Source organism: Bubalus bubalis, chromosome 24 (genome assembly GCF_019923935.1).
Source record: "Bubalus bubalis isolate 160015118507 breed Murrah chromosome 24, NDDB_SH_1, whole genome shotgun sequence".
NCBI lineage: Eukaryota > Metazoa > Chordata > Mammalia > Artiodactyla > Bovidae > Bubalus > Bubalus bubalis.
Genome location: NC_059180.1, coordinates 28,300,448 through 28,326,574, shown reverse-complemented (window position 1 = coordinate 28,326,574; position 26,127 = coordinate 28,300,448). Strand labels below are relative to the sequence as shown.

The following is a 26,127-nucleotide window of genomic DNA, read 5'->3' as shown; positions in this document are numbered from 1 at the left end:
TTTATAATGTAGAGTTGAAGAGTCCGAAGAATTTTCCTATCTCATCTCTTCATCTTGACTCCTAGGTTTCTTTCCTCTTTCCCTCCGGACGTCTCTTGGTTCATGCACACAAAGCGCTGACAATAAAAACTGTGTTGTGTGTGCTCAGGGTTAAGCCCGGAGAAATATGCTTATGGGCTTCCTGAAGCATCCCTCTCCCCATGTAGGATTTTCCTCAGGCATTCTTTTCCTGGAAGATTTCTACTTCCTACAAATCGGAGTGAAGGGGAAATTGTCACTTTCACTTACAAAAGAAAATGCTTCAGGTAGATGACTAGAAATACCCTTCAAATAATAGCCCTTAACTCTGCTACTAGAAAGAGAGGGATTTCTGCCAGCCTGGAGAACAGTGACACTCTGTTTCTCTGGACCATTATCTGTGTGCAGGGACTGACCATTTCTTGTTTATTACCACCCCAAAGAGTACCCAGACAGTTATGAAAGGGACCAGGAAAGTAGAACACAGCAGGTGACAGATGACATCTCAATTTTGCAAACTGAAATGAACACTTCTCTGGGTTGGGTGGGGGAGGAAAAAGAATGCCTGGTTCTCCTATGAATGGTTTTAGATGCAGGGTTTTTTTTTTTCTTAATTTAAAAAATTTATTTTATTGAAGCTTAATTGATTTACAATGTGTTAATTTCTGCTATACAGTAAAGTGATGGTTATATATATATACACATTCTTTTCCCTCTGCTCTACAGTAGGATCATGTTGTTATCCATTCTATATAGTACTTTGCATCTGCTAATCCCCAAACTCCTAATGCATCCTACCTCCCCTTCTTGGCAACCACAAGTGTGTTCTCTATGTCTGAGTCTGTTTCTGTTTTATAGATAAGTTCATTGTGTCATATTAGATCCCATATATAAGTGATACTTAGATGACGTTCTTAGCGTAGAGGTGTACTCAGAAATCAGGTGTCCCTGGTGATTCAAGTCTCTTCCTCCTCTTAAGAAGGCCAGTGTGGGGACTTCCCCAGTGGTCCAGTGGCTAAAAATCTGCCTTCCAGTGCAGGGCACGCGGGTTTGATCCCTGGTCGGGGACTAAGATCCCACATGCAACGGGGCAGCTAAGGCCTCACACCACAACTAGAGAAGTCATTGCACCTCAATGAAGATTCAGCATGCCAAAATAAATAAATATTAAAATACAGCTTAAAAAGGACAGTGTGTGTATATGTCTCTGTTCATACCCAGTTGCTTCCATGGTGTCTTGAAGGGCACAGAATAAGAATTGTTAATCCTGGGGAGAGGCTAGTTCCCATGTGATCCCCAACTCTGGCTGTAGATTAGAAACCACCCCCAACCCCCAAAAGTAGCTTTTAATATGATTATCCCACCCCGCCTCCTTTGTGAGAGGATTGGAAACCCCTTGCCCAGAAGGAAGATCATTTTCCCAAGTGCTCAAGCTAGGCAGTGGCAGAAGTAGAACTTGAACCCACTTATTCTGTATAATCAAAACCAGCTCATAAGCGAGAGTTCCCTCCCTTTCTCTGCTAGACCATGATGGCCGACACCTGAACGCTCAAAGTAAAATAAATGACTCACTCCTAAATTGTGACTCCGTCATTGTTCTTGGGAAAACAATTTATCCCCTCTGTCCTGTTGTCCTGGATCAGTCATCCATTTCCGAACACAAAAGATGCTCTTGCTCTTATTATTAGCAACTGTTATTCAAAAATTTGTCACGGACGGAGAGAGACATAACCTGTGTGTGGTGGACCCATTGCTCTATTAATTTAGCTCCTTTTCTGAAGAAGGAAACACAATACCCTGCATTTAGAAAAGATAATTATCCATTAGCTAATGCATTTCCCAAAGAAGCAGCCTGCTACCCTATGACAATGTGTCAGCTGCAGCAGAAATGCGCCCGTAGTTCTGCTGGGGCAGGGGAATGCAGGAAAATATTAGTGTTACTGTTCAAGGATAATTTTCAGAACAAGGTAAAATCACGATTATCCCAAAGATATAAAAATGAACATGTGTTAAAGATTTTATTCTGGCCTCTCTCGCCTTCTGTGATGGCCCACACTGTCTACGGAGTGTGTTTCTCTCTCAATAAATCCACGTCTTACCTATGTTTTAAAAAAGATTGCATTCTACTCAACCAGTGAAGGAAACCTTGTAGATGTTATAGCCGATTCAAAAGAATCTGAACTATGGACCTACTTATGGGTCAGAAATATTGAAATGAAGGTGCAAAGTTTTTCATGAAGGAGAGGGAAGTCATTTGGATGTGCATGAGAATTATTTTTGAGTTTTTACCAGTTATCTGCTACTCATGGTGTTGTAAAATAGCTCAGAGACAAAGAAAGACTAGAATCAGAGAGCCTGGCCAAGGTGACCGGTAGATCGCTTGGAGTGTTTCACTGGAACACTTCTGGGCTTCAACCTTATCTACATGCTTTCTGCAGAGAGGTGATGTGAATTCAGATTCTTCATTAATCAGCATTTACAAACACAAAGAAAGCTACTAGTTTTCAAGAGTTACGGTAAAGAAAAGTATCTTTTATTGCAGAAAATGATTTCAAATGAAATCTGATCCAGTGAAAGCCTGGACTTGAAAACATGGAGTCAGGAGGGACACTGAAAAATGCCTTAAAATTCAGTCTATTAATTACCCAGATGTTCATCTCTTGATGCCAAATGGTGGGTGTTCTATTGACTTTTTAAAATATTATCCAGACGTACAGTTTGATTGAAGGTCTGAGTGGGTAAATCCAGCCCTTGCTTTTTACCAATTTAGCTTCTCTGCCAACTAATATTATCCACTATCTACCTACATATGTGTGTGTGTGTGTGTGTGTGCATGCGTGTATAAACATGCACACATATATAAGGGGCTTACCTGGTGGCTTGGGAGTAAAGAATCCATCTGGCAAGAAGGAGACATGGGTTTGATCCCTGGTTCAAAAGATCCCCAGGAGAAGAAAATGGCAACCCACTCCAGTTTTCTTGCCTCGGAAATCCCATGGACAGAGGATCTAGGCGGACTACAGTCCATGGGGTCACAAAAGAGTCAGACACAACTTAGTGACTAAACAACAACAACACATCTGTATGTTTAATACATGTACATTATATATGTATGTGGGCTTCCCTGGTGGCTCAGCAGGTTAAGAATTCACCTGCAACAGGAGACGTACATTCGATCCCTAGGTTGGGAAGATCCCCTGGAGAAGGGAATGGCAACCCACTCCAGTATTCTTGCCTGGAAAAGCCCACGGACAGAGGAGCCTGGCGGGCTATAGTCCTTGGAGTCGCAAAGAGTCAGACACTCCTGAAGTGACTGAGCACACACACACATATATGTATGTAGCAAATATATATTACAGTGTATACATAATATATATGTATATTATATTATGTACATATATGTGTATATTATATTATACATATATAATATATGTATATATGTATATAATACATAACATATATGTATACATAATATATATGTATAATACATACTATATATGTATTCAGTGAATTTATGTAAACACACACATGCATATATATATATATATATATTTTAAATTCAGGGTCATTACTGTATCATCCCATGATTGGTAACTGCCAACCTGCCTTTCAAAGAAGAGGCTGTTAACACAGGAACTGGCACACACTGGGAATTCCACACATCAAGGTATTTGATTCCTTAGCAACTGAGAAAAGATGCTTCGCTTCCTAGGGAGGTAGGGATCTTAGGCAAGCAGCTAACCAGCTTCTAAAAATAGCCTTGAAAGAGAAATTACTTTGTCCTCTGTGGGACCAGGATCAGATATCTAGTTTTACAATATTTACTCAGCTGCCATTTCTATTATCTAAAAATAAAGTAGTTTGAACCTGACCAGCAAGTCTAAACCCCTAGGTGTGCGATGGCTTACCAGCTGGGCACAGGCTGCTGCTCGGTGTATAAAGCTCTGGCCTCTCCACTAAGGAACTTAGCAGCAGCAAGATTTAAAGATAGAAATCATGTCACCATTCGTCTTTTTGCCACACTTATAAAGTCAGACATTGGATGCCCACTGTCTAATACAGTGGTTTCTCATATGACTGTAGGTCTTTGCTTGAAGGCAGCATTTTCTAAGCTGTGTTCTGAAGAATAGCAGCTGTTGATAGGTTTTCTAAGAAAAAGGGAGGTGGCTCAGCTGGTAAAGGATCTACCTGCCATGCAGAAGACCCGAGTTTGATCCCTGGCTTGGGAAGATCCCCTGGAGAAGGAAGTGGCGACCCACTCCAGTATTCTTGTGGAGAATCCCATGGACAGAGAAGCCTGGTGGCCTACAGTCCATAGGGTCGCAAAGAATCAGACACGACTGAGCAACTAAACACGGGATGTGGTCAGTAAGTTTGGAAACTGCTGGGTGAAAGATTGTGCTGTAGAGTTTTTGAATGTTGCAGTCCTTACTAGCCTGATGCATAGAGCAGATCTCCATGGATACAGGAAATCTCCTGCCTTAGCTCTGGCCTCTGGTCTCAGTTCTGCCTGCTCTGCTGTTGACCAGTGTGTTCATCACTGCTTCAGCCCATCTCTCCCTTTCACAAAAACTTCCCATTGCCTCCGATGCCAATGACATGCTCCTCTGCTATATTTTGTCGGTTCTTTGTTTTCACTTTTTAATTGGTTATAAGACATTCTGCCTGGTCTTCTGCAGCCTCTGTGGTCTTCACCTACCCTCTGACTGCATCCATGAAATTAAAAGACGCTTACTGCTTGGAAGAAAAGCTATGACAAACCTAGACAGCGTATTAAAAAGGAAAAGCATCATTTTGCCAGCAAAAGTCCATGTAGTCAAAGCTATGATTTTTGCAGTAGTCATGTAGGGTGTGAGAGTTGGACCATAAAGAAGGCTTAGTGCCACAGAATTGATGCTTTCAAACCGTGGTGCTAGAAAAGACTCTTGAGAGTCCCTTGGACTGCAAAGAGATCAAACCAGTCAATCCTAAAGGAAATCAACCCTGAATATTCATTGGAAGGACTGATGCTGAAGCTGAAGCTCCAATACTTTGGCCTCTTGATGTGAAGAGCTGACTCACTGGAAAAGACCCTGATGCTGGGAAAAGATCGAGGGCAGAGGAGAAGGGGACGACAGAGGGTGAGATGGTTGGATGGCATCACCGACTCAGTGGACATGAATATGAGCACACTCTGGGAGACAGTGAAGTTACAGGGAAGCCAGACGTGCTGTAGTCCACGGCGTTGCAAGAGTCAGGCATGACTTAGTGACTGAACAACAACACCACCACCTTCCCTCCCAAATGAGCCTTATTCCTCCCCAAGACTCTGAAATGCCCTCCTGCTCTGGTTAGATTGGTTTCCTTCACATCCTCATCTGTGAAATGGGGTGATCTGTCCCCCGCTGACACACTTAGGGCGAGCATGCAGTGAGTGAACACCTTCAGGCTTTGAACACAGTGCCTAGCGCAGGATAAAGCCTGGATTGTGGAAGCTGCTATTATCATAGTTGTCATTATGGTGGCTATTCCATTCTTGGGCCACTCCACCCTTCTTCTCCTTTCTGCTTAGATTTGATTTTTAAAAAAAAATTTATCTGGCTTCACCGGTTCTTAGTTGGTGGCTTGTGAACTCTTTAGCTGCGGCGTGTGGGATCTAGTTCCCCCACTGGGAATGGAACCCGGGCCCCCTGCACTGGGAGTCTTAGCCACTGGAACACCAGGTGATGCCCCCTCTGACTTCATCTTATCTTTCCTCATGGCAGGTCCTTTTGTCTCCCTGCTTCGCTCGCACCCTTCACTTGATTTACACAATAGACACCCCCCTTCTGTAGGTGTGTGTGTGCTCAGTCACTTCAGTAGTGTCTGACTCTTTGCAATCCCACACATGGTAGCCCGCCAGGCTCCTCTGTCCATGGGATTCTCCAGGCAAGAATACTGGAGCAGATTGTCATTTCCTCCTCCAGGGGATCTTCCTGACCCAGGGATCAAACCCACATCTGTGTCTCCAACGTTGGCAGGCGGATTCTTTACCACCAGCGCCACCTCCAAGCCCTTCTTGCATAGAAATTCAGAAATCACCCAAGGTTCCAGCCTCACCTCCTCTGGAAGCCCCACACCTTCCACGTTGCCTCTTCGTTTGAAGAATTCCTTCCATTTGACCTCCTGGTGTGCTTTCTCCATTCTGTGCAATATGATGTTTAGTTGTCCTTGATTTGTGTCAGCCTCAAGGGTTCTCATCTTTAGAGCAGGAGCCATGCCTTAACTTCATTCTCAATCTCCCTGTAGTGCTTAGATTAAGTGTCTGCAAACTTTTTTCTGTACAGGGATAGATAGATAGTAAATGTTTTAGACTTTGTGGGTCATATAGTTTCTGTTTACTGTTGTGGTCCCAAAGCTGCCATAGATGAATGAATGAATGAATGGATATGAATGTGCTCCTTATAATGCTTGTTTACCGTCACTGAAACGTGAATTTCACATCATTTTTATGTGTCATGGAATACTATTCTTTTGCTTCTTCCCCCGCCTCCCGCCCCCGCCAATCATTTAAAAATGTGGAGGCCTTTCCTTAACTCAGGTCCAGGTGTGGCCTGCAGGGTTGTGGCTCCCTGGTCTAGACAACAGGCATGTAAAAGGGAGTAGGATCACACCTGACTTCTTGATTGCTGCTGGAGGAGAAAGTTCTGGCTGTGATTAATTCTGTTCTTCAAAACCAGCACTTGCTGGCTTTTTGTTTCCAGAGCTGGTCCTGTAGCAAGAGAGAGTTCACTGCCCGAGAGAAAAATTTGTATGAATCAGCATTCCTTTTAATTTGCTCTTTTTTTGTTTGTTTGTTTGTTTCACACACAAGAGATGGGATTATTTGCAAATGAGAAATGGACTTTGGAAAATTCTGAGGCTTTCCAAGTGTGGGAGCAACCCATTAGTCAGTTCAAGAGGTCTCAACTAGAATTTTAGAAATTCAATAGAGGAGACTAGAAAGTATAAGAATGCCTCTAAGGTACTAAGGGTAAATATTATTTTGTGCTATTTTTATCTCACTTATGCTTATGTGTGATTATAGATTCCGGGTCACTCTGTATGCCTTACTGTGGATTAAATAAATTTGAAAAGCACAAGAACTCAAGGAGGAAGGGGGAATTTATTTGATGCTTGTCAAAATCCTTCCAGAATCAAAAGAGCTATATGGCCAGGCCTTCCTTAAAAGAAGAGGAACTCTGATGACTATTAAGTTTCAAGTGGCAGATAATTCAGGGCACTATCATCAGGCTGAATCAGACCCAGTGTTTTGCATCCCTAGGACATTGTGCTCAAGATTCAAATACCCAGGAGAGGACAAAGAGAAAATTTCTGAGTTAACCAGTCAGTTCTGTTGCTTGAAAATAGTCCTACCGCCTGTGTTCACCCTTCCGGTGAGAACCTATAAAGGCATGCTATAACCTATAAGCTTTTCCCCACATCCTAGTGGCTTCTGCAAATATTGACGCTAGCAACTACTGCTCTCAGGGCAGTGCATCCATCCTATCCCAAGACAAGCTCTGGGACCACTGTGTGGCTGAATGTCAGTTGGAAGAGCCAGGTTCGATCCCGGGTCGGGAAACTAGATCCCACATGCTTCCACTAAAGAGTTCACATGCTGCAACTAAAGAACTCATGTGCTGCAACTAAGACCTGGCACAGAGAAATAAATAAAAATTAAAAAAAAATCAAAGCCAAATGCAGCCAGAACATGGCATGTGTATGTAGGCCTAGCTAGATCAGGACCCAGCCCTTGGTTGAGAAGGGCGCCATCTTGATTGCCAATCCCACTGGACAGCATTCCATGGGTGAGGCACGTTCTCCCGTGGAAGTGTGATGGAGGCCTTATGAGCAGAGAAAGACAATGCAGCTTGCAGAGCAAAATCCCCCTGGAGATAAATCCCTCTCCAACAAAAATAACTAGTTTGTTTTTAGTCTGATAATTAGAGGGATAATGCTCACAAGTCTTTCGTTTTCTTTTTTAAAATTTTTATTTATTTTTGGCTGTGCTGAGTCTTCGTTGCTGCAAGGGCTTTCTCTAGTTGCAGTGTGCGGGCTTCTCATTGTGGTGGCTTCTCTTGTTGCAGAGCTCAGGCTCTAGGGCCTGTGGGCTTCTGTAGCTGCAGCTCCTGGGCTCTCGAGCACAAGCTCAGTAGTTGAGGTGCCTGGACTTAGTTGCTCCTTGACATATAGGATCTTCCTGGATCAGAGATCAAGCCATGTCTCCTGCATTGGTAGGCAGATTTTTTAACACTGAGCCACTGGGGAAGGCCTGCTCATAAGTTTTGAAGTTAAAAAACACTTAAGATTATAAAAGACAGACAAAGTCATTTAAAATAATCCTGCCAGGACTTCCCTCATGGTCCAGTGACTAAGACTCCACACTTCAAATGCAGGGGCCTGGGTTCAATCCCTGCTCGGGGAAGTAGATTCCACGTGCCACAACCAAAGATTCTGCCCGCTGCAACTAAAAATGCCACCACTAAGACCTGGCAGAGCCAAATAAAAAGAATAATCCTGCCAACGTCAGAGAACCACTGAGAGCATCTTTCAGAGGCCCCTTTGCTCTTCCTCTCTTTTCCCCTTCCCCTTTCTCTTTCCCTCTTCCTCTGAATCATGCTTCTCAATAAACAAATCACGTTTTAGAATCTGGGTCCTCTCCCCGCACATTTCTATTGTCTTGGGGGTACACCCCCTTCCTGTGGAGGAAGAGAGTTCTTTTGTATGTAATGTTTGAAAGTTCAGAGCAAGTGAGACGTGGAAGTTTTAGAGAAAATAATGCTTGACAAAGGACAGGAGGAGAAGGGGGTGACAGAGGATGAGATGGCTGGATGGCATCACTGACTCAATGGACTTGAGTGTGAACAAACTCCAGGGAGCCTGGTGTGCTGCAGTCCATGGGATCTCAAAGAGGCGGACACAATTTAGCCACTGAACAACATACAGTTTGGAGCAAAAGTAAAGAGAATAGACTGGAACGGGAAGTCTAATCTGGTTCAACACACACACGTTTTGATCCTTTTTGTGCAATGGCTCTGCTTGGCTCTGAGAATGGGGAAGGAAACGGAGATGAGCAAGGCAGAGACACTTCTTTCAAGGAGCTCCCTGCTAGAGAGATGATGGCCCCAACCAGCTTGTGGTCAAACATGAACCTCGTGCTGTAGGGACACAGAGGAAACGGCAGTGAGCACGCAGTTGTCAGTTGCAGCCTTCATTTTGTAAATAACAGGGCATCTCCTCTGTCTTCCATCCCAGCCTCACCTGAGTCCTCTCGTGTGTATTTTGCTGTCTTGTGTGTTTACCTTCAGATGGGGAAGCTATTCTTCCCGTGGATTCTCTGCTTTCTCCTCTGGTGAACTTTTGTTTCTCACACTTATAGATCTCAAATATCAATGCTTCAAGCAGGCTTTCCCTGACCTCACCCCCCAGCTCATCACCCTTCTCTCTTTGCACAGTTTGCTTTCCCGTCACATCATTACTGTCTGTTTCCTCTCAATTCTGTTCGCAGAGGGATCATACCTGCTTTATTTGCCCAGCACTTGGCAAGGGCTCCATTAATATCTGTTGAATGAATAAAGAATAGATAAACGTGTTCAACGCGAGCATACACTCATTAAAATTCAACTGAGTAAATTTTAAAGGTCTTATTGGTTTTATTCAACCGTTCATGAATCGGGCAACATCCAATCTAGCAAATAGAAAGGAGCACCAAAGGACCGTCCAAGGCAAGAGATTTTTGTGGGCAGAAGGGAGCAGGAGCAAGACAGTGCACTGGGCCAAAGAGGGTATTGGTTATTATCGCGAAGCAGGGGTCTAGCAGGGAGATTACAAATAAATGCTGATCAGGGGATTCCGGATCGACTCATTTAAGATTCCATTTCTGGGAGAGCCAAATTTGTAATGAAGTCAAGTCTTGATGACGTGGAGCTTAGCAAAAGCAACTCCATTTGGACCCTGTTGTCTTATTTTTAACACACTCCACTGAAGAAATGGAGCTGAGGCTGGTTGTCCTCATGACAATAAGGTAGGCTCTGACTACTTAACAAAGAGTGATGCTAAAAGCGATCTGGAGGATTTCCCTGGTGGTCCAATGGCTAAGACTCCACTCTCCCAATGCAGGGGACCCAGGTTCGACCCTTGGTCAGGGACCTAGATCCCATAAGTAAGAATTCAAATTCTGCACCTAAGAATTTGCATGCTGCAACAAAGAAGATGCTGCATGCTGCAATGAAGATTGAAGATCCCAAGTGCTGCAACTAAGACCTGGCACAGCCAAGGAAAGAAAGAGTTAAAAAAAAAAAAAAGACAATGTGGTAATCAGAAAAGACACATGTACCCCAGTGTTCATAGCAGCATTGTTTACAATAGCCAGGACATGGAAGCAACCTAGGTGTCCGTCAACAGATGAATGGATAAAGGAGAGGTGGTACTTATATACAATGGAATATTATGCAGCCATAAAAGAGTGAATTTGAGTCAGTTATAGTGAGGTGGATGAACCTAGAGCCTGTTATACAGAGTGAAGCAAGTTAGAGAAAAACAAATATAGTATTTTAAGGCAAAAATGTGGAATCTAGAAAAATGATATTGATAAACCTATTTGCAGGGAAGGAATGGAGACACCGATGTAGGGAATGGACTTGTGGACACAGAGGGGAGGGAGTGAGATGAATGGAGAAAGTAGCATCAGCATATATACACGATCAGGTGTAAGATGGATACTGGTGAGAAGTTGCTGTGTCGTGTAGGAGTCCAGTTGAGTTCTGTGATGACTTGGAAGGATGGGATGAGTGGAGGGGATGGAGGCTAAAGACGGAGGGGATGGATGTATAATTATGGCTGATTTGTATTGTTATATGGCAGAAACCAATACAACATTTAAAAAACATTTTTTAAAAATATTTTTTTAAAAAGGCAGTGTGGGATGCCGGATTGGATCCTGAAACAGAAAAAAAAAGATATTAGTGGAAAAACTATGTGGAATCTAAAAAAATAAAGCAAACTAGTAAGTATAACAAAAAGGAAACAGACACACAGATACAGGGAACAAACTAGTGGTTACCACTGGGGAGAGGGAATCAGGGAGGGGCAAGACAGGGATAGAGGATTAAGAGGTACAAATTATTATATATAAAACAAAGACGCTGCAAGGATATGTTGTACAGCACAGGGAATAGAGTCAGTGTTTTGTAATGACTGTAAATGGAGTTTACAGTTCTACTCCATAGAAAGAGTGGAAAAGTTCTACTTTTAATTTTTAAAAGTTCTTTAAAAATTATGAATCACCATGTGGTACACCTTTAACATATAATATTGCGCATTGGATATACCTAATTTAAAAACAGGCTAGTGCATTCAGATCAAGTCTGTGGTTTAGTGAATAGTAATGTACCCATGGACTGATGCTAAAGCTGAAGCTCCAATGCTTTGGCCACCTGATACGAAGAGCCGACTCAGAAAAGGCCTGAGGCTGGGAAAGATTGGGGGCAGGAAGAGAAGTGGGCGACAGAGGATGAGATGGTTGGATGGCATCACCAACTCAATGAACATGAGTTTGAGCAAGCTTCAGGAGATAGTGAAGGACAGGGAGGCCTGGTGTGCTGCAGTCCATGGGGTCACAAAGAGTCAGACACAACTTAGTGACTAACAACAGCAGTGTACCCATGTTAAATTCTTAATTTTGACAAACATACCATCATTTGGAAAGATGTTAACAGTGAGGGAAATTGAGTTAAAGGTACTTGGGAACTCTGTATTATTGCAGCTTTTCTGTAAATCTAAGATTATTCCAAAATGAAAACTTCATTTAAACAAGGGAGCAAAAAGAGGCAAAGAACTCGACCAGTGAACCTGGTCAATGTGTGACTGTTAACATTTTTTCCCAATAGTTTAGCGTTCCTTATAGAATGCCGTTATAAGTTGTGGCTTCTTTTTTTTTTTTTTTTTAGCTCTGTGATATCTAATCCAGAAAGGTTTTTCTGTCGATAGTTTATATGTAAAATTAAATATATATATATATATATATATGTGTGTGTGTGTGTGTGTGTGTGTGTGTGTGTGTAGGCTGTGCTGGGTTGCTGTGAGGCCTTTTCTCTGGTTGTGGTGAGCGGGGCTACTCTCTAGTCTCCATTCATGGGCTTCTCATTGTGGTGGCTTCTTTTGCTGTGGAGCACAGGCTCTAGGGTGCCTGGGAGACAGTAGCCGCATTGCATCCGCTCAGGAGTTTCGGTACCTGGGCTCTAGAGCAAAGGCTCCATGTTGCAGTGCATGGGTTTAGTTGCTCTGCAGCATGTGGAATCTTCCCAACCCAGGGATCAGACCCGTGTCTTCTGCATTGTCAGGCAGATTCCTTACCACTGAGCCACCAGGGAAGCCCCTCATTCTTGTTTTGTGGGAATGAGTAAAAGCTAGAGATATAGCACTAAGCTTTCTCTTCCTTCCCAGGGGTCAAATATGAGCTGTCACTCACTTTCAAGACTGGAGTGTATGAAAAAGTTAACTACCTTGAAAAATGAGGGGAAAAATACTAAAAGGGTTTTCCTTCCCATGTGCTAAGTTCTATGACTTGATTAAATTCAAGTGTATTTTTCATTTTCAAGAGAAATATTAGGTCCCTCCACTTTAAAATATGTATTTTATTTATTTATTTGGCTGTACCAGTCTTAGTTGTGGCATGTGGGATCTAGTGCCCTGACCAGGGATTGAATCTGGGCCCCTTGGATTGGAAACTTAAGAGTCTTAGCCACTGGACCACCAAGGAAGTTCCAGGTCCCTCCATTTTTAAAACAGAAATATGAAATTTCCTAACTCCTAAAGCCTGACTTGGTATTAACTGAATAATAAAAACAACAGTCTCAGAGCACTTCAACTCAGTCTAAAATATTTATTAAGGACATACCAAGTGTGTGGTACCATTCACACAGCAGCAGAGGAAACCTACAATATGTAAAATTTTTACATGGCATCTTGGATCAAAAAATTTTCAGTCTCATAGAAGAGAGTGATCGCAAGGTGTTGCCACATAACATTGAGCAGTCTTGTTGGCTATCCATTTTAAATATAGCAGTGTGGACATGTCCATTCCAAACTCCCTAACTATCCCTTCCCCTCATCCGTCCCACCTCTGGCAACCAGAAGTTCCTTCTCTAAGTCTGTGAGTTGTGTTTCTGTTTTCTAAGTTCATTTATATTATTTCTTTTTAGTTTCCTCATAGAAGTGATGTCATATGATAGTTCTCTTTTTCTGTCTGACTTATTTCACTGACTATTCTTTATATTTCACTGACTATTCTTTATAGCAATTTCTGGCTAATCAAGTTGACATTTTTCTTTCTCTTCGGGTGGCTGAGATGTAAGAGACTGAAGTAAGTGAGTGGCCATTTATAGCAGGGTTTGCATAGATACTGTCAATAAGCTTTTAAAAAGTCTTTTTAAAGGCATATCTGCTCATTATGAAAACTCAGGCAGACGCGTAAAAAGTAGAAAGCAAAAGCTATATCCCACCCTCAAACTACCATCAGATTTGGCATCTGTCTTTTCAGTCTGTTATTTGACACATATACTTACATATGTACTTTATAATAAAGGGAATCATATTGTAGGCACTAAACATAGCTTAGTTTTTTCACAGTGTATCATAGCCATCTTCCTATGTCAATAATACACAATTATCTCATCCTTTCTGATGATTGGATATCCTCCCAATGTCCAGGTATATCCAACCATTCCCTATTAATGGCCATTTAAGCTACTTCATACTTTTACTGTTATAAACAATGCTACAATCAATATCTTTCATCTTTACATATGAATGAAAATATTTTAAGTGGCATTGCTGAGTTAAAGGCATTCAATTTTGGGGGGCATGTCAAAAACATTCATGAGATTACAAAAAGACCCTCTTATATGAGACTGAAAAGTCTTTGATCCGAGATGCTGGATTTTATGTATTTTAGTTTGCCTCTACTGCTGTGTGAATGATCCCATACGCTCAGTATGTCCTGAATAAATATGGTAAATTGAAATGAAGTGCACTGAGAAATTGTGCTCTGAGTGTCGGAGAAATAGTCATTATTCAATTAATATCAAGTCAGTCTTTTGGAGTTAGGAAATGTCATATTTCTGTTTTTAAATTGTTATTAAAAATGGATGGGCCTAATATTTCTCTTGAAAATACAAAATATACTTGAGTTTAATCAAGTCATAAAACTTAGCACATGGGAAGAAAAACTCTTTTAGCATTTTTCCTCTCATTTTTTGAATGTGGTTAACTTATGTGAGAGATACCTAAGTCTGAATTCATTTTATGGAGTTTATTTTGGGACTAAATTAAAATTTCTTAACTTGAGGCAGAAAGGAAACATCATTATTTGACGGCAACATGACGTAGTGGAAAAAGCAGATTACCTTGGGAATCAGATTACCTTGGTTCTAGTTTCTTTTCACCCTTAAACTAAAATCAGTCCTGAATATTCATTGGAAGGACTGATGCTGAATCTGAAACTCCAGTCCTTTGGCCACCTGATGTGAAGAACTGACTCATTTGAAAAGACCCTGATGCTGGGAAAGATTGAAGGCAGGAGAAGGGGATGACAAAGGATGAGATGGTTGAATGGCATCACCGACTCAATGGGCATAAGTTTGAGTAAACTCTGGGAGTTGGTGATGGACAGGAAGGTCTGGCATGCTGCAGTCCATGGGGTCGCAAAGAGTTGAGGATGCGACTGAGTGATGGAACTGAACTGAACTGAACTGAAGTGAAACTATTTCCTCATCAACAGTCCCCATTACCTTCCTGATTCTTGCCTCTGGTTGTATCTTGTCTCATGGGTCTTCCAAATAATCGACAGTCATTTTCCAGAATGCAAGTATGATCCATTGCTTAAATCTATCTGGATTTAAGGAATTAGCCACTGCCTTTAGGATGAAGCTAAATTCCTTTTTTGACAGTGTAGCAGTCTGTCTTTCTAGCTTTTCTCCCTCTACATGCCCAGCTAGGATCTTATCTAGCTGCCCTCACCTCCCTGCATCACTTTCAAGGCTCACAGTCTGTCATGCCTCCAGGCTTTGGTTCAGGTCGTTCCTTCCTTCTAGGAGCCCTGGGTCCCACTTCTCTGACCAGATAACTCCTACTCATTCTTCAATAAATCGCTCAGGCTTCTTGCTTTCTTGGAAGCATTTTCTGACTCCTACAGATTGAATGGACTTGCCTCCTTTTGGTGCTTGTGGACATAACCTATTACCCCACACGTTCTCTGTAGTGGTGCACTAATCACACTGCATCGTAACAGCTGGCTTTTCTTGTCTCATCTCTTTTGAGGGCAGAAGCCATGGCCTGTTCATCTCTGAGTCCCCTGTGTCTGCCACAGGGTCTGACACACGTAGATGTTTGATAAACCTTCATGAAGTAAAACAATGTGTGTTTATGTGTGTCCATCGCTCAGTGCTCTGTCGTGTCCAACTCTGTGCGACCCCATGGACTGTAACCCACCAGGCTTCTCTGTCCATGGAACTCTCCAGCGGAGAATAGTGGAGAGGGCTGCCATTCCCTTCTCCAGGGGATCTTCCCAATCCAGGGATCGAACCCAGGTCTCCCGCATTGCAGGCAGATACTTTACCATCTGAGCCACCAGGGAAGCCCAAAAAATCCTGTAGCTGTCCTCTGAGTCCGTTATGTCTATAACAGGATCTGACACATGTAGATGTTTGATAAACGAATAAAACAATTGATCTCTCAAATAAGTGATGAGATTCACTGATACAAAATTCTAAGATTTTTATGAGAATTAAAAGTTGAAAGAACTCCAGAGCAACCACTAAAGATATAACTCAAAATAATGTAGTAGAAAGAAAAAGGAGACAAAATAATTAAAATTGTTAACTATAAAATATGTTTAACATAAAGGTCAATAAAAGAGGAACAGAGGAACAAGAAAGACATGAGGCATATATAAAACAAATAAAATGACAGGGGTAAATACAACCATATCAACAATTACATTAAGTGTAAATGGATTAAACACTCCATTCAAAAAGCAGAGATTATCAGACTGGATTTTAGAAGAATAGGATCCAACTATATGCTGCCCAAAAGAGACACCTTTTAGACTCAAAGGCACAAATAGGTTGAAAATAAAAAGATATAAAAATATATACCATGCAAACATAGAGATCAGGAGTAGTTATACTAATGATGAACAAAATAGATTTTAAGACAAAAAATGTTACTGGAGACAAAGAGGGGCATTTATAATGATGAAAGGGTCAATACAGCAGGAAGCTACAAAAATTATACATATATGCCTCTAACACCAAAAGTAGAAGGGAATAATAGAATGAGAATGTGTGTTTTCAGAAGTACTCCTTGGAAGAACCTTGGCTCTAGGTTCTTTACCCGGTGGCCTCCTATCTACTCTATAAAGGTGTCATCAGGCTCAAGTGCCCCATACAGAAAAGAAATCACAAGAGCACTAGCAGGAAATATCCTGAGAGGAGGCACCATCATTTTTAGGTAAAGGGGAGATGTTTAAGAGCCTGTTCTAAACATCAGAACTTCCGGACTTCAGAATCTCATCAGTTTCTTCTCAGGTCCCCTTTCCTGCGATTGGTTTCCCCCTCATCACATCTCATTTCTCAGTAGTTCTGGTCTTGACTCTAGAAAGCTTACATTCTCTGCACTGAAATCAGCATGATTTTCTACTTTAACCCCAGTCCTAGTCTGTGATTGAATGTGCCACCTTCTGGTGTGACAGGAAGCCATAATTACTGATTTAAAATTCCCCTGTCCTTCTCTAGCTTCTAAAGAAGTTGATTCCCAAGAATAATTCTCTGAGTGGGTTGAGGATTCTCTGAGTGGGATGCAAATCAAAAAAGTCCAGAGAGGACTACACAGCTGTACTTAAGAGAAAGAACCCACAAACTGCAGGTAATGGGGTGGGGTAGGTATGCGGGGACCCTGGAGCCAGTGTGGCCACACAAAGGGAGAAGAAATAAAAGATTCAGGGAGGAGTAAAGGGTATATAAGGAGGAAAGATGCAAATCAAGAGAACATTTAGAAATCTGGGATGAGCAAAATAGCTGTCTCCCAATAAAACCTTCAGTTAAAAATAAAAGGACATTACTTACCATTAGGGATGGGTTTGCTGGTTTTGTTTCTCATCTTCTTTTTGTTAATTTGTTTTTGATGTGATGATGTGCCAGGACCAGCCCGAAGGTGGCCAAGGGTAGAAGCCGAGGTTGTTACTCGTGGCTACATTAAGACTAGGCAGTCAGCTTGATATCTCGACATGTCAATGAACACTGGTTGGATATTTACCAGCTTTGCCTACTTACATGGTTTCCAAGATGAATGAGACATCATGCCTGTCCTCAAGGAATTTATGGGCTGTTGAGAGAGACAGATATATTGGCAGATAATTATATAACATGGTAAATGCTTTATCAGAGCGAAGATCTGGGTATATTGGGAGTGCAGAGGTTCTGACCCAGTCCAGGGACCCCAAACCCTGGGTTCATTAACCAGATGAGGAAGGGAGCAGGCAAAGTTTCAGAAGTATAAAGAAGTATGGTGCTTCCCAAGACCTAACAGCATTTCATTAACAACAGAACATACTCTGCATAGGTTCCATTCCTACCTAGCTTTTCTTCTTTTCTCTCTTCTTCCCTCCTTCCTTCGCATGCTTATCTATTAACCTATCAGAGTTCATCCCAGCCTGTCTATGCTCAAAGCTTGGTGCTCAGAGCCAGAAATCAAACAGGGGAGAAATAAATAAATAATATTTTTAATTTAAATAAAATACATATGTAAAATTTATATATTTAATAATAAATAAAAAACAGAAATAAAACAAACCTGTTCATTGCCTTCATGGAGCTAATCACACAAAGAAAAATATAATTTCCACCTGTGGTAAGCTTCAAAGGAGAAGTCCATGTAGGATTACCAGATAAAATGCTGGTTTACTTTGAATTTCAGATAAACAACAAATAATTTTTTTAAGTATAAGTTTGTCCTGTGCAATATTGAGGATATGCTTATACTCAAATTTTTGCTTATTTGTTTGAAATCAGCATTAACTGAGCACCCTGTATTTTTGTTTGCTAAACCTGGCCAACCTTAAAACTCAACATTCAGAAAACAAAGATCATGGCATCTGGTCCCATCACTTCATGGGAAATAGATGGGGAAACAGTGGAAACAGTGTCAGACTTTATTTTTTTGGGCGCCAAAATCACTGCAGATGGTGATTGCAGTCATGAAATTAAAAGACGCTTACTCCTTGGAAGAAAAGTTATGACCAACCTAGACAGCATATTGAAAAGCAGAGACGTTACTTTGCCAACAAAGGTCCGTCTAGTCAAGGCTATGGTTTTTCCTGTGGTCATGTATGGATGTGAGAGTTGGACTGTGAAGAAGGCTGAGCGCAGAAGAATTGATGCTTTTGAACTGTGGTGTTGGAGAAGACTCTTGAGAGTCCCTTGGACTGCAAGGAGATCCAACCAGTCCATTCTGAAGGAGATCAGCCCTGGGCTTTCTTTGGAAGGAATGATGCTAAAGCTGAAACTCCAGTACTTTGGCCATCTGATGCAGAGAGTTGACTCATTGGAAAAGACTCTGATGCTGGGAGGGATTGGGGGCAGGAGAAGAAGGGGACGACAGAGGATGAGATGGCTGGATGGTATCACTGACTTGTTGGACGTGAGTCTGAGTGAACTCCGGGAGTTGGTGATGGACAGGGAGGCCTGGCATGCTGCGATTCATGGGGTCGCAAAGAATCGGACACGACTGATAGACTGAATGAACTGAAACCTGGCAACGCCAAGTCCGAGATGCCATGAGGTTACATGGCTGGATGGCCTGGGAGAGGAACTGGAGAGAGGGAGTCTATTTCCAGAGGAAGAAACAGCATGGATATAAGTAGAAGCAGCCTAGGGACTTCCCTAATGGTCCAGGGGTTAAGACTCCAGCTTTAGTGCAGGGGCTGCAGGTTCGATCCCTGGTCAAGGGATCCCATTTGATCCCACATGCAGTGTGACCAAAATAAATAAATAGATTCTCACTATAGTCATATATGTATATCTGCAGCCTGGGTAGAGCATTTGAGAGAAGGTCCCTGGGGCTTGAGCACAGCTATTTAATTCACTGGGAGATGGAGAGAGAAGAAGCAACTGGAAAATGAATAAATAAATCACGTTTTTAAGGAGGGTACTGTACAAGTAAATGTCAGGTACTGAGTGACTCAGTATATTGATTCTAAAAGATTAGTCAGGAGTGATGTGCGCTGGACTTGCTCAGCCCTTCTGTTGCCAGATGTCAGATAACTCAGACGTGGATGCCGGTCCCTAGGCAGCACAAGATTCTTAAACCATGCAGTGTCATCCCCAAATGAGTCTGGCTTTGCCTGTAAACATGCAACCGCAGAGAGTTTCAAAAACTGGAAATGGTTCTGGAAGGCCAGCGTATTTCCTTTTAAATACAAGGTGCAGCATAATGGATCTGTGAGAGAGAAACTGCTGGGGAACCTTTCAGTAAACGAGGGAGGTTTTGTCTGCCATGGTGAAGAAGATGTCTGAGTGCCCTGCACACGACCAAGCTCGCTGACCTGCATCCCAGTGACTGTGCGTCGGGCCAGTCTCGGGAGAGTGGTTCTCAACCAGGGGTGATTTGGTGCCCCAGGGGACATCTGGCAACATCTGGAGACATTCATTTTTTTAAATATTTATCAATTTAATTTATTTATTTGACTGCCCCAGATCTTAGTCGCAGCATGTGGGATCTAGTTCTCTGACCAGGAACTGAACCCAGGTCCCCTGTGTTGGGAGCACAGAGTCTTAGCTACTTGGTGTGTGCGTGCTCAGTCGCTTCAGACTCTGTGTGACCCCATGGACTGTGGCCCACCAGACTCCTCTGTCCATGGGATTCTCCAGGCAAGAATACTGGAGTGGGTTGCCATGCCCTCCTCCAGGGAATCTTCCCAACCCAGGGATCGAACCCATGACATCTCCTGTGTCTTCTGCATCGCAGGCAGGTTCTTTACTGCTGAGCCACCCGGGAAGCTCCTTAGCTACTGATATGTATGCATGTGTATGTTGGTCACTCAGTCATTTGTATGTATGTTTTAGTCCCTCAGTTGTGTCCGACTCTTTGAGACTCCATGGGCTGTAGCTCACCAGGTTCCTCTGTCTATGGGATTTTCCAGGCAAGAATACTGGAGTGGGTTGCCATTTCCTTCTCCAGGGGATCTTCCTAACCCAGGGATCGATCCCACGTCTCCTGTGTCTCCTGCATCGCAGGCAGGTTCTTTACCACTGTGCCACCAGGGAAGCCCCCACAACAGAAGTGTAGCCAGATCCTAACATGAAGGGTGAACAGCCTGGAAACCAGCAGGAGGATGAAGAGGGGTTCTCTTTAACCACCTACTCCTGTCTCATGGTTGAAGCACAGACAGCCTGAGCTATGCTTTCTCGCAGCCTCCTTGAATATATGTCAACACAGCCTTAACAGTGTTTATGTAACTTATCACCTGAAATATTCTTGAAAAGATGCTACTTAAGGGGACTATAAACAGGGAAAGCCACTCCTCCTCCTTCTCCTCTGAGCCCCGATCCCACTCCTGCTCCTGCTTCTCATGATGCAACTGCCTTAGCAGTGAGACTGATCCATCCTGGAGCTGGGTCTTCCAAGTATGGGTGTGCCCCAACATCATGGAACATGCTTGGGTTCTTTCTGTGTGTGCTTTAATTTCAGGCATAAAGCTAGCACAGAAAAAAGGCTAACACTTTTGTATCCACCTTCCAGGATTGACCAGTGTTAAGATCTTGACTTAAATCAATTTTAAAGCAAGCAAACAAAAGAACAACACCTAAAGATTCAGCTGGAAATCCTTCTTTAGTTCTCTTCCTTCCCAGGAGTGACCTCATTGTGAAAGAATATGAGTCCCTCTTATCCATGTATTTGAATTTTTTACTTTCTCATGTGTGTATACACACACAGGATGTGGTATTACCCTGTACATGTCCATTTATCTCTTGTTTTTACCACTAAGCATTATGTTTTCAGGGCTTACGCATGCTGATAAGCATAGACCAATTCTTTTATTTTTTGAACTGTTCAAAGTATTTGTAATATAGGAACATACCACAAATTCTTCAACCAGTGTCCTATTGATAACATATAGGATGTTTTCAATTTGTCACTATTACCAAACACTTCTATCGTGGCCACTCTGGTATAAATAGCTTTTTGAGCTCAGGAGTAAGAGTTTATACTGGGTAGTTATCTAGAAGTAGAAGCATGAAGCAAACAGTATGCATGCTTTCGATTTTAATAAACATTGTCAAATTGTTGTCCAACTGTGATCGTATAAATTTACACCCTTCCTAGCAGGGTATGAGTTGCCACTTCCTTGCATCCATACCAAACACCCATAAACTATCAAGACTGTTAGAGGTTTGCCAATCTGGTGAGTGTGAAATGAGTTTTGTTATTTTATTTTTGCCTTTTCCTGATTATCAATGAAATTAAACATCTTTTCATCTGTTTATTGGATATATGAGTTTCCCTTTCTGTGAATTCTTAATTCACATCCTTTTGCATTTTTTTGTTTGTTTTTTTTTTACTATTGTGTTGTCATTTTCATGGGCATTCTTTACATTTGGTTCCTGATCTTTTGTGTATGATAAACATCACATCTTAAGTCTGTGGTCTGTCTTCTTTTTTAACACTGTATATTGAGATAATTGTAGATTGCATTAGAGGCATCTCTGTCTACTTCTCACCTGTTTTCCCTCAGCAGTAACATTTTACGTGGTACAATATCACAAGCAGAAAATTGGCACTGATGCAACCCATTGACATTATTTAGATTTCCCCAGGTTCGTGTGCACCTGTGTGTGTGCGTATTTAGTTCTGTTATCGTTTTATCATATGCATAGATTTGTGCGGCCACACCATAGTTGAGATACAGAAGAGCTCCATCATAGGGACCCCTTGCTCCATTACTTTAATGACAACAGTTACTTTGCCCCATTTAATCCCTGACACCTGCTAATCATTTTCTATTTCCATTTTATCATTTCAAGAATGTTATATAAGTGGAATCATACTGTGTATAAGCATCTGAGTTTATCTTTTTTTTCAGTCACCATATTTCTCTTGAGATCTTTCCAAGTTGTTGCATGTATCAACCGTTCATTCTTTTTGCTGGCTGAGTAGTATTTCATAGATGGATGTACCACAGTTTGGTTCATCCATTGAAGGATATCTGCATGGTTTCCAGTTTGGGGCTGTTCTGAATAAAGCTGCTATGAACACTTGTATAGGTTTTTTTAGTGTGAATATAAGTTTTCATTTCTCTGAGATAAATACCCAAGGGTGCAATTTTCAAGTCACATAGAAGTGTATATTTAGCTTTGTAAGATGTTGTTGTTAAGTCGTTAAATAATATCAGACTCTTTGCAACTCCATGGACTGCAGCACACCAGGCTTCCCTGTCCTTCACTATCTCCTGGAGTTTGCTTAAACTCATATCCATTGAGTCAGTGATGCCAACCAACCATCTCATCCTCTGTCATCCCCTTCTTTTCCTGCCCTCAATCTTTCCCAGCATCAGGGTCTTTTCCAATGAGTCAGCTCTTTGCATCAGGCGGCCAAAGTATTGGAGTGCCAAACTATTTTATGCTTCTTCTAAGTGGTCAAAGTTCTAAATGCAAAGCTGTTTGTGGTATTCCTTTATTCTTTCTTTAATGGCTACAGAGTGTGTAGACCTATCCCATTTCATTTGATATTGGTGATTTGTGTTTTCTCTCATTTTATGTTTGTGAGTCTCCTAAAAGTTCATCATTTTTGTTGATCTTAGGGGATAAGAACTAGAGTTTTGCTTCATTGTTGTTCTCTAGTATTTTTGCTGGTTTTGGTTTCAATGATTTCTTTATTATTTCCTTCCTTCTGCATTCTCTGTGTTTATTTTACTATTATTTTAGCTTCTTGACGTGGGAACTTCAGTTATTGATCTGAGATCTTTCTTCTTTTCTAATGTATTTACAATTATAAATTTCCCTCTCAGTAGTACTTTAGCTTCATTTCATTTATTTCAGTAAGTCATATGTTCATTTTCATTTGATTCTTTAAAAATATTTTCCTTTGAGACTTCTTTGACTCAAAGACTTTTTATATGTATGTTGTTTAGTCTCCAAGTTTTGGGAGATTTTTGTTGTGTTTCTGTCACTGATTCATGGTTTGATTCCGTTATGGTCAGAGAACATAATTTGTGTGATTTTAGTTCTTTTAAATTTAATATTTGTTTAGGGGACCAGGATATGTTCTGTCTTAACATTCCTTCAGTTCAGTTCAGTCGCTCAGTTGTGTCTGACTCTGTGACCCCCATGGACTGCAAGCACGCCAGGCTTCCCTGTCCAACAACTCCCAGAACCTGCTCAAAGGACTCCTTGGGCACGTGGAAAAAAATGTGCATTCTACTGTTGTTCAGTGATGTGTTGCATAGATATTAGTTGAATCAGTTAATAGTGCTAGTCAATTATTTTATATCCTTGCTGATTTTCTGTCTAGTAGTTCTATCAGTTGCTGGCAGTGGAGTGTTGAAGTAACCAATTATAACTGTGAATTTAAAAAAATTGTGTATTTGTCTATTTATTCTTTCAGTTCTATCAATCTGCTTCTGTTTGGTGCATAAACATGATAGCAGTGTCTTCTTGGTGGACCAATCCTTTTATAATTATATAATGTCCCTCTTACAATGTTCTTTGTTCTGAAATCTACTTTATCTGATATTAGTATAGCCACTCTTTCTTTTGGTTAATGTTTGTATATCTTTTTCCATCTACTTTCAGTCTACCAATATTATTATATTTGAAGTGAGTTTCTTATAGACAGGACTTCCCTGGTGGTTCAGGCAGTAAAGAATCCACCTGCCATGCAGGAGAGAATCCCTGGTTTGGGAAGATCCCCTGGAGAAGGGAATGGCTACCCAGTCTGGTATTCTTGCCTGGAAAATTCCATGGACAGAGGAGCCTGGTGGGCTACAGTCCATGGGGTCGCAAAGAGTCAGACACAATTAAGCGACTATCACTTTCACTTTTTCTTTTAGATAACGTATCATTGGATTGTTATTTTCTATCCACTCTGCCAAAGTTTGCCCTTTAGTTGATATACATAGACCCTTTACATTTAAGTTAATTACAGATGTGTTAGGGCTTCAATCTGCACCCAGTTCTACTGGTAATCATTATATACTTCATTATCATGCACTGATAAGTTACAAACAAGCACCAGTTATACTTAAGAATGTTTTGATGAAGCAGTAAGAATTATTAATTTTATCTGCTCTTGACTCTTGAGTACGTGTTTTATTTTTATTTTTTCATTTTTATTTTATTAGCTATTTAAAATATTCATGTGTTTGCAAAGTCAAAACCTCAAAGTACAGCAGAAAAGTTTAGCTTTCATTCCTGTCTCTTCTCCTGTGTTTCCTCTCCCATCAGTACATTTTTGAAAAAATATTATTTCCTTGTTTATTTGGTTGTGCTGGGTCTTAGTTGTGGCATATGAGATCTAGTTCCCCGACCAGGGAATGAACCTGGGCCCCCTGCATTGGAAGTGCAGAGTCTTAGCCACTGGACCACCAGAGAAGTCCCAGTAAATACTTAAAACTGGATTTTGGGAGAATGGCATTGAAACATGTAAAATATCATGTATGAAACGAGTTGCCAGTCCAGGTTCGATGCACAATGCTGGATGCTTGGGGCTGGTGCACTGGGACGACCCAGAGGGATGGAATGGGGAGGGAGGAGGGAGGAGGGTTCGGGATGGGGAACACATGTATACCTGTGGCGGATTCATTTTGATATTTGGCAAAACTAATACAATTATGTAAAGTTTAAAAATAAAAAAAAAAAAAAAAAAAGAATATCTAGGACTCAAACGCCAGACTCAGGGAGCTGGCTGTGTGCACCCTAAAAAAAAAAAAATGGATTTTGACTTATCCCTCTTTAAAAAAAAAATAAGTAAATACATATATTCTAGTATTTCCCATTTAAAAAATGTTCTGGATGACAGAATGGAAAGTACACATAAGCCTTTTTTTCTCATAGAGCATAATTTTTACTTGAAAGAATAAATGTGTTTTCTACTGTCATTTTTTCAGGCTTGAGTGTCAGTTTCTCAAAATGAGTGAAGAGAGCCTGTCATTTCAAGGAAAACAGCTGACGGTATCTGTTGCCAGAGATACAGCTTGAGCTTTCAGCAGATGATTAGGATTTTGGAAAACTTGCATCTGTTACCATGAATTTGACAACTTCCCAATACAAGACTTTTCTGGTGATATTGGTAGTAATGTAAATTAATGTAATTTTTATGATAAAACATGCCAACATTTGGAAGATTAGCCTAACTCAGTGAAACAGTATTTTCTAAATGACCAATATATCATATTACACAATCATGTTTGGTTAAAAGATCTTTTCAAGTGTTAGCCCAATGGATTTTTAATGTAACAGAGTATAAAAAGTTCACTGATAAAGTTTTAGGTTCCATATTGCAACATTGTGGCTTACCTTTAAAAATCTACTCCAGCTTGAGTTTTGGTGTAGTAAAAAATAAGAAATTCACAGTAATAATCTGAAAAGGCTATTCAAATCCTCCTCCTTTTGCTAACCATGTACCTATGTAAGGCTGGGTCTTCTTTCTATACTCCAACCAAAAGAATATATCACAATAGACTGAATGTAAACCCAGATATAAAAATCCAGCTAGATATTAGATTTGCAAAAATGTAAAACAATGGTACTCACTGATGATATTTTTTTTGGAAGAGTTTTTTCATTAAAAACATGTTATTTATGTTACATATAGCAATTATAGAATTGCTATAAATTATAGAATTTATAGCAATTATTTTTAAATGAAATAGTAAATATTTCTAAAATTTCTTAGGTTTAATTTATTATATAGTAAATATTGATAGGTACAGTATAAACAAAAGCTATATGGGTTCCCAATAATTTTCAGAAAATTCTCAAGAACTGTTGATATTTGGGGCTTTTCAGGCAGCACTGGTGGTAAAGAACCTGCTTGTCAATTCAGGAGACTCAAGAG

At 41.0% G+C, this 26,127-nt stretch overlaps 1 protein-coding gene and 1 non-coding gene across 2 annotated transcripts in view; one reads left to right on the top strand and one right to left on the bottom strand.

The window, feature by feature from the left end:
* BMERB1 (bMERB domain containing 1) overlaps positions 1-26,127 on the top strand; it is a 144,434-nt gene that overhangs the window by 22,249 nt on the left and 96,058 nt on the right. The window lies entirely within an intron of this gene.
* On the bottom strand, positions 24,590-24,662 carry TRNAG-UCC. The gene has a single exon. It is a non-coding gene; the product is annotated as a tRNA-Gly (tRNA).